General features: G+C 45.1%; 1 protein-coding gene across 2 annotated transcripts in view; it reads right to left on the minus strand.

Annotated features, from left to right (window-relative positions):
• The window catches only part of fhip1a (FHF complex subunit HOOK interacting protein 1A), a 136,194-nt gene extending 125,679 nt beyond the window's left edge, over positions 1–10,515 (minus strand). Inside the window, exon 1 of one of the 2 annotated variants that reach the window (XM_033017580.1) lies at positions 10,108–10,515. The gene's annotated coding sequence lies outside the window, so the exon portion shown is untranslated. Of the gene's footprint in view, positions 1–5,991; positions 6,079–10,107 lie in introns of those variants that run through there. The other variant, XM_033017586.1, reaches the window with a different exon arrangement.
• Positions 10,516–14,464: the final 3,949 nt, after the last annotated feature.

Below are 14,464 nucleotides of genomic sequence, written 5' to 3' on the forward strand. Positions count from 1 at the left end.
CAACTTTAAGTCACACCACTTTGTCAATTGTGCATTCAGACGTCCAAACTTTCTGAAATCTCCCCACCCAGTTCTCCTTTAAGCAGTTTCGTAAAACTTAAATCTTCCATAAGGTTTTTCGTCATCATAGAAACTAGGTGCAGGAGGCCATTCGGTCCTTCGAGCCAGCACCGCCATTCATTGTGATCATGGCTGATCGTCCCCTATCAATAACCCGTGCCTGCCTTCTCCCCATATCCCTTGACTCCACTAGCCCCTAGAGCTCTATCTAACTCTCTCTTAAATCCATCCAGTGACTTGGCCTCCACTGCCCTCTGTGGCAGGGAATTCCATAAATTCACAACTCTCTGGGTGAAAAAGTTTTTTCTCACCTCAGTCTTAAATGACCTCCCCTTTATTCTAAGACTGTGGCCCCTGGTTCTGGACTCGCCCCACATGGGGAACATTTTTCCTGCATAATTTTATATGTTTCTATAAGACCCCCCTCATCCTTCTAAACTCCAGTGAATACAAGCCTAGTCTTTTCAATCTTTCCTCCTATGACAGTCCCGCCATCCCAGGGATCAATCTCGTGAACCTACGCTGCACTGCCTCAATCACAAGGATGTCCTTCCTCAAATTAGGAGACCAAAACTGTACCACATCTGTGCCGAAATCTTAAGCAGCTTCTGTTGGTAACGCTCTGTTAAATGTTTTGGAATAATATGCTATTGGTATTAAGTTTCAGGAGTTAAAAGTAAGTCAATATTCCCACTACATTCTCACATAATGCCACAATGCACAATATTTATCAGTAATCTGTGAAGGTCATGCTGAGAGGGAGATTCCTTGAAAGGTTAATGATCAAAGTTATCAATCCTGACCAAATAAATTGTATTATTTATTGACATAATGCAAGTTATCAACATCTCAGAAGCAGATTCAGTATATTATTGCTGAGTCATGCAGCGCAGGAACAGTTGACAAATCACGCAACCATTTACACATCCCATATTATTTCCCCCACACTACCATCAGCACTACCCCTAGATTTTAACACTCAATTACACAATGGGGGCATCCACTGGTCCTTTTAGACTATCAACTCACACATCTGTGAAGGAAATCAAAGCACCTCAGGGCAATCCAGGCAGTCATGAGGAGAACGCACTAACTCCACACAGACAGCACCACAAGATCAGGAATGAACCTGAGTTGCTGGGACTGCAAGGCTTTTAGTGTCTGAGTTATACGGAGAGGTTGAGCAGGCTGGGACTTTATTCCTTGGAGGGCAGGAGGATGTGGGGTGATCTTATAGAGGTGAATAAGATCATGAGAGGAATAGATCGGGGAAACGCACAGTGTTTTTTACCCTGAGCAGGGAAATCAAGAACCACAGGCTTAAGATGAGGGGGGAAAGATTTACCGGGAACCTAAGGGGCGACTTTTTTTTTACACAAAAGGCGGTAGGTATTTGGAGGTAGTTGAGGCAGGTACTATCCTGAAGTTTAAAAAAACATTTGGACAGGTACACGGATAGCATAGGTTTAGGGGGATATGGGCCAAACGCAGGCAGGTGGGACTGGTGTAGATGGGGGAAAGTTGGGTTGAAGGGCTGATGGCTCTACACGTCCCAATAATATTTAGTAAATATTTCACACTGACAATGTAAGCCATATTTTGAACCTCTGCAGATGCCACCTGACCCATACAGTAATATTTTGAGCGAGAGTTAGCCAGTCCCTCAAGTCAGGTCTACTATTTCATAAGAGCATGGCTAATCGATTGTAGCTTCAACTTCACAGTCCTAGTAATGTTTCAACCCTTGTTTATCAAGTATCTACCTACCTTTGCCCTAAAATAATGCAATTTTCCTCAAAGAGAGGGGGTGGCAGAGTTGCAAAGGCTCGTGAATTTATTTAAAGAAAAGAGGAATCACCCTATTTATTTAGATTCTCAAATAAGAGAAACGTCTACACTCTGTCTGCAATGGACATCTGGCCTCCCAGTTGTATGCCTTCCCATTCTCACCCCAATCTGCCAGTCCTTAGCCTTCTCAGCTGCCAGGGTGAAGCCGAACGCAAACTAGACCTGCAGCACCTCCTGTTCCTATTCGATAGTCCACAGCTCAATGGTATGAATGGTATGCTCCTTTCTCTCTCCTGCTGATCTCCCCACCCATCCCCCTGGTTTTAATCCACTCCCCCACCTCATTTCATTTGTCTGTCACTTCCACATTACATCTTCTCAATCTCCTATCCCTTCTCCAAACTGATTCCATTTGCTTATCATCTCTCCTTTATATGATTACACTTATTGCACCTGAAATGTCGCTAATCCATGTTCTCCAGAGATGCTGCCTTTCCCGCTGAGTTACTCCAGCACCTTGGTATTTTTCACTCAAGATTCCAACACCTGCAGTGTTTTTTGTGTACATTTATCACCTTCTTTATCAGAACCCAGTATTTACAGCTTCTTGTTTCCATCTTCCAGCTTCTGCCTCTACTGATTCAATGTTTCCCTTTAATCTCATATGCATTGAGTTTAGAAGAGTAGCTTGTCCAGCCTGTCCTCATAAGATAACCTGCCCTTTCCAGGTATTATTCAAGTGAAAAGAGACCTATACAGTGCACAGTACTCCAGATGTTTAGCACAAATGCCTTATAGAAGTGAAAGGCATTGCAGTGGCACAGCTGGTAGACCTTCAGCCTCACAGTGCCAGAGACCCGGGTTCGATCCAGACCTCTGGTGCTGTCTATGTGCAGTTTGCATGTCCTTCCTGTGACTGCGTGGGTTTCCTCCAGGTGCTCCGGTTTCCTCCCATATCTCAAAGATGTGTGGACTATTTTGCTATAAATTGCCGCTAGTGTGTACAGAGTGGATGAGAAAGACAATAGACAATAGACAATAGGTGCAGGAGTAGGCCATTTGGCCCTTCGAGCCAGCACCGCCATTCAATGTGATCATGGTTGATCATCCCCAATCAGCACCCCGTTCCTGCCTTCTCCCCATATCCCCTGACTCCGCTATTTTTAAGAGCCCTATCTAGCTCTCTCTTGAAAGCATCCAGAGAACCTGCCTCCACCGCCCTCTGAGGCAGAGAGTTCCACACTCACCACTCTCTGTGCGAAAAAGTGTTTCCTCGTCTCCGTTCTAAATGGTTTACTCCTTATTCTTAAACTGTGGCCCTTGGCTCTGGACTCCCCCAACATCGGGAACATGTTTCCTGCCAAGCCCTTAACAATCTTCTATGTTTCAATGAGATACCCTCTCATCCTTCTAAACTCCAGAGTGTACAAGCCCAGCTGCTCCATTCTCTCAGCATATGACAGTCCCACCACCTGGGAATTAACCTTGTAAACCTATGCTGCACTCCCTCAATAGCAAGAATGTCCTTCCTCAAATTAGGGGACCAAAACTGCACACAATACTCCAGCAGGTGTGGTCTCACTAGGGCTCTGTACAACTGTACAAGAAAGTGGATTAACATAGAACTAGTGTGAATGGGTGATCGATGATCTGCGTGGACTTGGTGGGCAGAGAAGGGCCTGTTTCCATACTATATCTCTAAACAAAGAAAACCTCCCTACTTTTCAGTTTAATTAATGTTAACTGCAGTACCCGTCTCACGAATTTCTCATCATTTAGATAGTACGCTTCCCCCAAATTTACACAGAGGCAATTTATGTGTGATCATATGTAATATTTTTAGATTGGCATCCCTTTGAAACCTATGACACCTTCACTATTCACTTTCCAGTCCGTGTTTATCATCAGAATTCGTGAGATGCTCCGGTGGCAGCGGCACGACTCGGCGCTCCGTTGCGGGAGGCCCGGCGCGGGGCTGAGACGCTCCGGTGAGGGCGGCCCGGCGCGGGGCTGAGACGCTCCGTTGCGGGAGGCCCGGCGCGGGGCTGAGACGCTCCGGTGAGGGCGGCCCGGCACGGGGCTGAGACGCTCCGGTGGCAGCGGCACGACTCGAGGCTGGGACGGCGCTCCCGTGAGGGCAGCCCGTGAGGCGGTGCTCCGATGGCTGAGGCGGCGTTCTGGCGGCGGCGGAGACCTGAATCCGGGGCTCGGCCGCGGGCCAGTGGACGACATCGTCGGGAGCTCGCAGGTCACAGGCTGGTGCCTGTTTTCCGGAGCTCCCGCGGCAACAGCTGCGTCCGCTGGACTGGAGGGCGGCAGCTTCGACCAACCCCCGGGCCGCGGAGCTTGAACTGGCCCGTTCGCGGAGCTCGGTGAGCCGCGGGACTGACTTACCATCGCCCGGTGGGGTATCGCCTCAGCGCAGAGGGAGAAGAGGAGGGAAGAGACAGTAACCCTAAGATTTTTGCCTCCATCACAGTGAGGAGGTGCCTGGTGAACTCACTGTGGTGGATGTTAATTTGTGTTTATTGTGTGTTTTGTTGTTTATTATTACATGTATGGCTGCAGGCAACGACATTTCGTTCAGACCGAAAGGTCTGAATGACAAATAAAGGATCTAAGTCTAAGAAAAATTAGAACCATAACTTTGGTACCTTCATATCTAATAAATTGAACAGACTGAGAAAAGTAGAGACTCCAGCACCACTTCCTTTTATTCTTTTCTCTTCCTCCCTGTCTCCCACAGCCTTTCCCCGCTGAGTTCCTGTTAACAAACCTGTTAGGTTTAACTGGAAGATATAGCAGGTAAGTGATTATAAATATGAAAATTTCATTATTTTCTTTCTTGGTGCTGCCAAGCTTACTGGGTATCTGCAGCATGTCCTATTCCATTGGCCACTCATCGACATGCATCCATGTCCTATACAACATTGACAAGTGCCCAGTAACATACAAGCCGCACATATGCCACTCAATGCCGTCTCCAATAAGATAGAGTGTAACAACCCAACCGTTCCAATGAATGGCATCATGAACACCATCAAGGGTCTCGACCAGAAAAGTCACCCATTCCTTCTCTCCAGAGCTGCTGCCTGTCCCGCTGAGTCACTCCAGCATTTTCTGCCTACCTTCAATTTAAACCTGCATCCGCAGTTCTTTCCTCCACAGTATTGTACGAGTACATTTACTGGGAAAATCTATAGTAGGAAACAGCTCACCACTTTCTCCAATAATTACCGACCATGCAAATAATCCAGCATCCTGAAAAATGAATTAATCAAAATCTGTGTATAGTTCTGGTTTGCAGCACCCGCAATATTTTTTTCTTTTACGGGACAGAAATGGTTAAACAGGAATACACTGGGCTCACATTTCAATTTGTGACTTGATGCATAATTAACAATAATCAACATATAACAGCGAGGAGACGCAAGAGGCTGCAGATACTAGAATCTGGAGGAAGAATAAACAATCTACCTGGGGAATTCATCTTTGGAGACAAAGGGGTGGTCAACATTTCAAGTTTTTAGCAAAACGTGTATAGTGGAGATAGTGGCAAGTGTACAAAGGTGAGAGGGAGGGGCGAGACAGGGGTTGGTAGGCGATAGGTGGAACTAGCTGACGTGGGGGATGATGGGACAGATGGGGCCAGGTGGGAAGGTGGAGCAAGTTTGGAGATAGAGGCTGGTGGATAATGGGTGTACACAGATAAGGAAAGCACGATGAGCTGAGGGAACCAGCTGGGGAAGAGGAGAGGAAGCTTCGGTCAAGAAAGAAGAAACGCACGTGTATAGACTCACCTCACACGCCCTGCATTCCTACAGTCTGTCTAGTTTCTCTCTCCCTTTGTTCTTCCATTTCCATCTGCCCATCACCCATAAGGGTTTATTTGCCTTTGGCATATCCTTCTCCCCCATCTGTATCTGACCGTCGCCCCTTATTTGGGTTCACTCTCCTGCATGTCTATATTATGTCTATACCTTCCTATCCCTCCCTTCACTTGGCACCCTCTGCCAATTGTTTCCCCTTATCTCTTTCCACCTATCACTCAGCAGCCTCTGACTCTAAACTCCCCCCCCCTCCTTCCAACTACCCACCTAGCTCAACCTGCTCATCACCCCAACTTCACCCAATTCCACTCACCTCCTAAAAGGACTATCTTCTGTCAACACTTTCGATCTTAATGCAGGTCTTTTGCCCCCCGCAGATGATGCTTGATCTGCAGAGTTCTTCCAGCAGTTTTTTTAATGTAACAGCAAGGGGCGAGAATTAAACTAGTGGCCTTCCAGCCATTACCACAAGCAGATCACCCTCCTCCCTGGAAAACGGATGGCCAAACCACCAATTCTCGAGCCACCACCTTGCAAAGGTTCCAAAGGGAAAGGTCTGCCAAACCACCCTGGGGGTCGATAAGAAATAGCAAATGGAGAGCAGAAATTGAAGGAAGGAAAAGCAGAAGGCTTGATCGTATCATTTCGGAAGCAATTGTCTGTATGGCTTAATGTAAACGTTTAGTAATTCGACCATGGATTGTTTTCCCTGGGGATATCCTTTAATGTTGATTAATGGGGTCTCATTTATATGGAAGGTGGCTGGAGGAAATATTCAAAACCATCTCAAACTATCGGACTAATAAAACAATGAACCTAAGTAAGACTCTACTTAATATAAATTGTTTTATAATGAATCCTAAATAACTCCTCTTCCATGAAAATGCACTAACAAAGTAGATAGGAATTTGGCATTAAGAATTGTTTTTTTAATTACCATATCATAGTGAACCTCAATCTGTGATGCTGCCTTTTGCCAACAGCAGGAAGATGCAATAGACAACTTCATCATGAGAAAATACCACATTGTACAGAAAGTTATGCCAGTGCAAAAAAAAAATGCCGCCTATTACTTTCCCTGAAAAAACAGGTCTGATAAGTGTATATTTTCCCCAAATAAAGATTCCAACCCATTCACAAATATCCATTTAAAGCTGACTCAATACTGAAACTAGTGGTCTACCTCGACCCACTGCAGCTCGCTTACCGCCACAACAGATCAACGGTGGATGCGATCTCGCTGGCTCTCCACTCCGCTCTGGACCACGTGGACAACAAAAACTCATATGTCAGGCTGTTATTCATTGATTACAGCTTGGCATTTAATACCATCATCCCCTCCAAGCTGGTTACCAAGCTCTCAGAACTGAGTCTCTGCGCATCCCTCTGTAACTGGATCCTCGACTTCCTCATTCACAGACCACAGTCTATTCGCATTGGTGGAAATCTGTCAGCCTCGATAACAATCAGCATGGGAGCACCTCAAGGCTGCGTGCTCAGCCCCCTGCTGTACTCACTCTATACTCATGACTGCGTAGCCGGACATAGCGCGAACTCCATCATCAAGTTCGCCGACGACACCACTGTTGTGGGACGTATCACTGATGGGGACGAGTCAGAGTATAGAAGTGAGATCGACGGATTGACCAAATGGTGCCAGCAAAATAACCTGGCCCTCAATACCAGCAAAACCAAGGAACTGATTGTGGACTTTGGAAGGGGTAGGATAGGGACCCACAATCCCATTTATATCAATGGGACGATGGTGGAAAGGGTCAAGAACTTCAAATTCCTGGGCGTGCATATTTCCGAAGATCTTTCCTGGTTCAAGCACACTGATGCAATTATAAAGAAAGCACATCAGCGTCTCTACTTCCTGAGAAGATTACGGAGAGTCGGTTTGTCAAGGAGGACTCTCTCGAACTTCTACAGATGCACAGTAGAGAGCATGCTGACTGGTTGCATCGTGGCTTGGTTCGGCAACTTGTGCGCCCAGGAGCGGAAAAGGCTGCAAAAAGTTGTAAACACTGCCCAGTCCATAATCGGCTCTGACCTCCCTACCATCGAGGGGATCTATCGCAATCGCTGCCTCAAAAAAGGCTGCCAACATCAAAGACCCACACCATCCTGGCCACACACTCATCTCTCCGCTGCCATCAGGTAGAAGGTACAGGTGCCTGAAATCTGCAACATCCAGGTTCAGGAACAGCTTCTTCCCCACAGCCATCAGGCTATTAAACACAACTTCAAACAAACTCCGAACTATAACAGCCTATTGCACTTTATCTGTTTATTTATGTGTGTATATATATATTCTATGGTATATGGACACACTGATCTGTTCTGTATTTATGCCTACAATATTCTGTTGTGCTTCAGCAAGCAAGAATGTCATTGTCCTATCTGGGACACATGACAATAAACTTTCTTGACTTGACTACAGTTACAGAATAAATGCAAATGTCTTTTTTTATTATTTGATATTTCATATTAGTAAATGATAAATCTTAAACCATTGCAGAGTTTCGGACACAGCCCAGTCCATTTCATAAACCAGTCTCCCCCCTCCCCCTCAATCAACTCCATCCACACTTCATACTGCCTCAGGAAAGCAGCCAACATAATCAAGGACCACTCACACACCCCAGTCATTCTCTCTTCTCACCTCTTTCCTTCAGGTAGAAAATACGTCCGATTCAAGAACAGTGTCCCCCCCACCCCGGCTATCAGAGTCTTAAATTGAACCTCTCAAATGCTATCTGTATTCTCAATCTCCCGATCTACCTTGTTGCGGTTGTGTACTTTTTTCATCTGCACTTTCTCTGAAGTTGTAACGCCATATTCTGCACGTTACTCCTCTCTCTTTTTGTACAACCTATTGTAACCACGCATTGTATGATTGTACTGATGCAAGGTATATGATCTGCCTGGATTATATAGTAGGCAAAAACAGAAAGTTGTTCACTACATCTCGGTACACGTGGCAAGAATAAATCAATACCATAACATTAGGAATTTATTTACATCAGCAATTCTGCACATTTGTCCACAAATTTCCATCATCGTGTTTATACTATAGACACCCGTGGATATTATTGCGATAAAACTCAATTGCACTGAATGAGTTCAACCACAAAAAGCTGCAACTCTTTTGACCCTGAAGGGTTTTGAAGACATTTACTCACATCTCCACTTGAATTGGTCTTGCAGTTCAACTCTGGGCAGATGTTAAAGGGTGGACATTGAAGAGGTGGGGGCGGTGCATGTAAATAAGGCGATGCGGTGTTGCCCATACAACTATAGTGATGTAACGTTCTGAGACACACATCTCCCTGACAACCGCTGTCGCTCGGTTCTAAGTTGCAGCTCATGTGGCCAGTGACCGCCCATAGTCAATGCAACCTCTCTGTTGCTGCTGCCTTGCCCACACAACACACTGGCAATGAACAACAAAGTTTGTTCCACATTCACTAAACTCCTGTGCTATTGCAGCCAAAGAGATTCTTCCCCCCCAGAAAAAATAGTTTAGTCTAATGCACTAGTTTCAATCCCATTAATAAATTGAGACCCCAATCCGAAAGTAACGTTGTAATCATTGAAGCATCCGACAATGAACAAATAACTAACTCAAGTTATATATAGTCCATTCTGCCAAATCCTCCCTTTTCCGTTTGCAGGAGTGTTCAACCATAAGTGATCTGTAGCTTTCTTCAGACAATCAAACACAGCAAGACTTTGCACAGACTTTATAACATGCATCACACCTTACACAGATTCATCAAGCAGGAGGGGAGAGGGGGGCATGGATAAGGTGAGCAGCCACAGTCTTTGCTCCATGGTCTCCATAGTCATTCTCTATCCATCCATCCCCCAACTCTCCAGGGCATAGGTTTAAGGTGAAAGATTTAAAGGGGACCTGTGGGGCAACTTTTATTTCACACACAGAGGGTGGTAGGCGAGCAGCCAGAGGCAGTGGGAAGAGGTAGTAGGTACAATGACAACGTTTCAAAGACACTTCGATGGGTAGGAAAGATTTGGAGGGACTGGTTGAGCCAGGCAACTTGGACATATTGGGCCGAAGGGCTTGTCTTTGATGCTGTACAGCTCAGTGACTGTGTACAGGCTTGCATTAAATCAGCAGCCGGCTGTGCGAGTCTTTGTGAGCAAAAAGTGTTACAAATACTAGCGCTAACGTGGAATCTCCCCACCTCCAAGCACCGCTGCTGCAAGCAACAGTGTTCCCCCTATCCACTGTGGAACTGAATAATATATAAAACCCATGGGGGGGAAACAAGTTAAAATCCCGGCACGAAAAGAAAGAAAAAGTTACATCGCCTCGGCCCCCATTGCTGGGTGAACGAAATAGAAAAGAGGGAGAGAGCGAGTGTGTGTAGAGAGAGATTGCTCAGGCTAGAGAGAGTAAACTTACCCGGCACTGGAGCTGTGCACAGACAGGCAGATCCCTCCCTGAGTCCCGGGCTCTTGCTTGTCGAGAACACTCTCTTTCATGAGTGTAGAGGGTTAGAGAGGGAGAGAGACTGCTTTGGCCTCTAATCCCCCTGGATTAAGCGATCACTTCCTCCCTCCCTGCATGCATGGCAGGCACCTCCACCATCTGCTCCCTCTGCCTCTGTGTGTGTGTAGCAAAGATATAATCTTTGGTGTAACACACACACACACACAGCAAGGGAAGGCAGAGAAGTGCAAGAAGCAGCAGACTCAGCGTTGCAGCAGCAGGGAGGAGTTGTCACACAATCCCCTCCCTCCCTCTCCAGATCGCACCTGTAGTAGGTGCCGATGTGAAACTTCCTCGGCTGGAGCTGGGGCGGGACCGCCACAAGGAGCCGCACCTCCAAACTTCCTGGTTTTCTCCCAGTCCCAGCCCCCAAGGTCCCAGCCAAATGGCCAACTCCTGCACCTATTGTCTATTCCAGGTCCTCAGAGGGACCTTCTTCAGACTGATTGTAGAATGAATGGGGTGAAACGTGGAAGGGGGTCAGAGCCTGGCAATTGATAGTGAATATAGTTTTGCCCTGCATAAAAAAATTGTTAGAATGAAGTCAGTATTATTAAACTTTTAAACTTTATTATTATTATTATTACGGACTCGAGGTCCAGACAAGGGGCAACATTACATAAAAATGCATTGCATATTAAAAAAATATCATAAAGTACATATAAAATCTTAGTATATCACTTATAAAAGCATCATAAATAATATATTTAAAAAAACACAATACATGGATTAAAAATCCAGATTAAAAGAGTGATCAATGTCCTACAACGAGACAACAATACCAGTGTCTCCACAGCTGGGATTCGTAGCGTGTAGTGCTAACCCTTATGTTTGACAAGGCCACAATAATTACATTTTTAGAGTAATTTATCCTGCAAATGAGTTTATACATATGATTTCTTAGGTAAGCTTCTAAAGTACTGACTCCTGCGGCCACAAACATGTTACCAGCACTACACCATCTAGGTTTCCTTAGTAGTGTTCTCATGGCATCGTTATATGACACCTTTAGTCTCTGCAAACTTGTATTTCCATAGTTCGACCACAGGTGCGCAGTGCAGAGTGGTGTGCTTATTATTGCTACATAAAATAGAAACTTCTGGGTATAGTTTCTGTATTACATACTTTACCAGAAATTCCTGTGCAAATGTCCCTCTGGTTTACAGTGTGAGTTTTAAATGTCAACCAGACCAAGTGCAGACCCGTTGGGTCTGCTCTCCCAACGCAGCCGTTCCCTACCCGTAACCCCCACGGGAGACGTGGTCCTCCAACTGAAGATTTGAGCACTCAGCAGTGCGGCTGTTTTTAAATAGCATCTTTGAGGCGAGAGGCGGGCGCCAGCAGCCGTTATGGTCGCTGGCCAGCATGAGGCGACAAAATGAGTGAGTGGGGGGGGGGGGGGGGGGGGGGGAGGGAGAAGGATTTTATTAAAAATGTGTACATAAACACGACAACATTTAATGAGGAGTGGATACTTGGAATGAAAAGTGAAATCTCTACCGAAATGGAAAAAATCTGGGCCTTTTTGGGTCTGGTGTTGGCGTAGCAACGAATCAAAGGCTGGCACCCACAGGCTGGCAACCACAAGACAGGCAGAAACACACACACACACACACACAGTTTTAATATTATACTAGACCAAGTGCAGACCCGTTGGGTCTGGTCCCCCAATGGTGTGATCCCCCAACCCAATATTCGTCCAATGGAACTGAAGTCGTTCCCAAATGTAAGATTCCAGCACTCCCCTGCCTCCCTCAGCAGTGGATTTAAAAAAAAATCAAATTGCACCTCCCCTGCCTGCTGCAGCAGTGAAAGGTTCAGAGTGTTCCTGGCTTGCAAGTTTGTTTCGAAGTGTGTTGGAAGCTGTTTCGAAGTGTGTTGGAAGCTGATAGGAAGGAGCAGCCGTCAACAAATCAAAAGGCAGAAAGTCAACGAATCAAAAGGCAGACAGGCAGCCGGACGGACGGATGGGGCGAGAGTTTTATAGAATAACTAGACCAAGTGCAGACCCGTTGGGTCTGCTCCCCCAACCCAATATTCCACCATGCACTCGTCTCCTCCAATGGAACTGAAGCCGTTCCCAAATGTAAGATTCCAGCACTCCCCTGCCTCCCTCAGCAGTGGATTTAAAAAAATATGCAATTGCACCTCCCCTGCCTGCTGCAGCAGTGAAAGGTTCAGAGTGTTCCTGTCTTGCAAGTTTGTTTCGAAGTGTGTTGGAAGCTGATAGGAAGGAGCAGCCGTCAACAAATCAAAAGGCAGAAAGTCAACGAATCAAAAGGCAGACAGGCAGCCGGACGGCAGCCGGTCGGATGGCACGAGAGTTTTAATAGTATATAGATAGATAGATAGATAGATAGATAGATGGTTAAAAAATAATCCAAGGAATGTTCATGCGTTGTCTTGAGTTAGCTCTCATGCAGTATCATGGCTTCTCCTGCCCAACCCCCATGGTGATTCCACACTTGGTGCTCAAACATATTTTAATCACAGCATTGGAGTCACTCAATGGATCAACACCCACATCCTCTGATACTTTGGGTACTTTTATTGCCGTGGACCTTGAGGAAACCAATAGTCAAGCCTTTGAGAGATGGAACGTGTTAAAATTCACGTCGAGCTCTTTCAAAAACAAACGTAAACGTTTCTATTGCAGCATAGATTTCTTAGGGATTAGGAAATTCACAAATGAAAATAAACAAGATTAATAGTGAAGGCACAGATAACTGCAGATGCTGGAATCTGGAGCAAACACAATGTGCCCTTGGAACTCAACAGGTCAGGCAGCATCTGTAGAGGGAATGGACAAATGGCATTTTGGGTCGGGACCCTTCTTCAGGCTGTCTGACCAACTGACTTCCTCCAGTATTTTATGTTTTTACTGAAAGGTTTGGATGCCCAGCATCAATAAAGATTTAGTACCGACAGCTGTTTACCCAATTTCCTCTGTGCAAATGTTAGTCACAGTGTTGGGGATGAAAGATTTGGGAATTTTGTAACTTGATCCTCTTTTTCTTCTTTCCTCAGTGCATTGAGAGCAGCCATGGACTGGTGGCAGTCCTTGCGATCACACCTGTCTGAATAAGGATCAGCATTAACCAAACTGTATTGTGGAGGCAGATGCTGGTAGCAAACAGAGAAAGAAGACTTCAATGGCACAAGCTTGCAGAAAGTATTGTCCACGTACAGACTGAGGTTCAGTTTTCTGGACCTGTTACAGGGCCAGTTTCATCCAAAGTTTTAGACTGCGAAGATATTTTGTCCCAGTAGTACATCTGCCATTAGGTGGGGCATTCATGTTTTACTATCACCTGCTATTTGTTTATTTCCAGTTCTTCAAGGCTGCCTCCAGTGTCTTGTGCAAAATGACATAATGTTGGTGACAGACAGATTGTTTACAGTGCCTGGAGGATTTCGCTTGGCGTTCCAACAAACAGAATATGCATACAATGAGATTTACATCACACGCTAGTTTTCTACAGGAGCAAGGTATCACACGTGACTATTTCAGTAGCCCCAGTTCAATTGGAACTATTTATCCATCACTGGGGATTTCATGAAAGGTTTACAGTAAGGTGGTTCATGATTCTGGAATTGTTATGGCACTTTCATATTGTGGAACCCAAAACATATTTCAGAGCGATTACAATCACGCTCTCACATCAAGCACCCTCAGTAAACAGTTGCCCAGAGGTTAGTGAGAAAGCGTGTACAAGCACCATAATTAACACGCAATTTGTCGTTATGCATCTTCAACATAATTTTAATACATCTGCAGGATAGGGCGACTTGGCAAAACTGGAAAATTACACAAACATCTTTCTTACTTTGCAGTACGTAATAACATACTAGGAATTTCACACATTGGCATTCAACATTTATTGTAAATTGGTCTTGTCACTGAAAGGGAAAATGTTCTTGTTGAGGAGAACAATTTCATTCTAACATTTTCAGAGATATCTTTAGAAGCCCGGATGGAATAATTACAAACAAATATATTCTTCAGGTGCTGAAATTTAATATATCTGACAACTTAATTAAATACTTTAATTCAGGGCTTGCGGGAAAATATCTACAATTAGAAATACGAGCCGAAATGCCACAAAGCAAGAGTGTGTGTGTGTGTATGTGTGTATATAATAACAAACATAAACATATATACATACATATACATACACACATACACACACACAGTTTTTCTTTTCACTCGTTTGTCATATCATACTATGTTTGCAGATTCTGTTGTGCTGAAGCAAGTAAGAATTTCATT

Source organism: Amblyraja radiata, chromosome 1, assembly GCF_010909765.2.
Source record: "Amblyraja radiata isolate CabotCenter1 chromosome 1, sAmbRad1.1.pri, whole genome shotgun sequence".
NCBI lineage: Eukaryota > Metazoa > Chordata > Chondrichthyes > Rajiformes > Rajidae > Amblyraja > Amblyraja radiata.